Source organism: Haemaphysalis longicornis, unplaced genomic scaffold, assembly GCF_048455015.1.
Source record: "Haemaphysalis longicornis isolate Haplotype H1 unplaced genomic scaffold, Haemaphysalis longicornis Haplotype H1 scaffold_7, whole genome shotgun sequence".
Classification (NCBI taxonomy): Eukaryota; Metazoa; Arthropoda; class Arachnida; order Ixodida; family Ixodidae; genus Haemaphysalis; species Haemaphysalis longicornis.
Window position 1 is genome coordinate 151,477,908 of NW_027526422.1, and position 1,387 is coordinate 151,479,294.

Consider the following 1,387-nt stretch of genomic DNA (forward strand, 5'->3'; position numbering starts at 1 on the left):
GTTTTTGCAGACAAGCCTCATCAAGCTAATACTACAAACGGTGTAGCCGGAGCTTCCTTATTTAACTCACAACAAGCTATTCCAAATCCCCGATCACGCCGATGAAATTCAAGCAAGCACGAATGGAACAGAAATAGCTTGCAGTTTGTTTCAAGGAAGCCGATTACAGCAGGTTAAAAAAATCGATTGTTTTCTGCTGGAAGGAGTGACCCCAAAACCACGAGAAGGACAGCAAACCCGGACGCTGCCGCCCGCTTTCCGATGCTTCCTGTCGCGCCGTCGACGCCGATATATGGCGAGCATAGACATCGGCGTTGCTCGCGCGTCAGCTCGCGTCTTCGTGCATTCTGGCGACGCGCGCTGGCGCGCGTCTACGCAGGGCGACGTCTACGCGTGAAAACGCGGAAAATACGCTGCATGTGGTTGCGGCTTACCCATATAGACCGGTTGGGCGACCGGGAGACTCTGATAAGACCTCTGGACACAAGGCGCGTGTGTGAAATCGGGCTTCCATTGTTTCAAAACGGTTACTTGAAAATCTCGAAAAAGGAACAATTGTAAGATGAGACAATACACGCATCGATTATGAAGGAGTACAATAGTATGCCTTTATTTCATAAACCACGTACCGGTATACATTTAGATCGTTGATAGATGCGCTTACTCAGTGCGTGAAAAAGCGTCGCGTGGGTTCGCTCTTCGTTTGCGATTTTGGGTCTCTGAAGATTCGACGATCGATTGGACGCACTTTCAGCGATGGTTGGACGCACTTTTACGGAGGTTTTGACGCACTGTTGGCGGAGTTTTATGGGAGAAAGCTTTGTCGCGTCCCTTTGAAAGGGATGGTAAAGTTTCTTTTAACCGAAAAAAAAAACGCGGGATAATGGAACACCTAAATTTCGCGCTTCAGTGAAGTAATCTAGGCAGGATTGACGTAATGCGGCCCTGAACTACAAACACAGTTATCAGTATTGTAACTGCACGTTGGCATTCGAGTGAGACGATAAACGGAAGCTATAGCCCCCCCCCCCCCCCCCCAAGCAATGGCCTAGGCATGTTTCTCGCGGATGACGTTGGTCGGCGGCAGCCAATCGCGCAAATAGGAATCTGTGACGTCATAGAGAAGTTACCGAAATGTGGCGGAGGGGGGGGGGCACTGCTTTGTATGATTCAATATCTGGATTATTTATTCAAAATTTCTGATGAAATTGGTATTGCTAGGTAGGTGGCGGAAGGACAATGGCGACAGAAACCGGGGTTGATGATGGTCTGTTTACAAATAAAGGCAATGTATGTACAAACGGCCATTGGAGCAGGAGCAATGCGTTCGCGCCACCCACTCCGTCTTCCTTTTCGAGCACACCTTTGGTGGAATTCCCATCTTTGT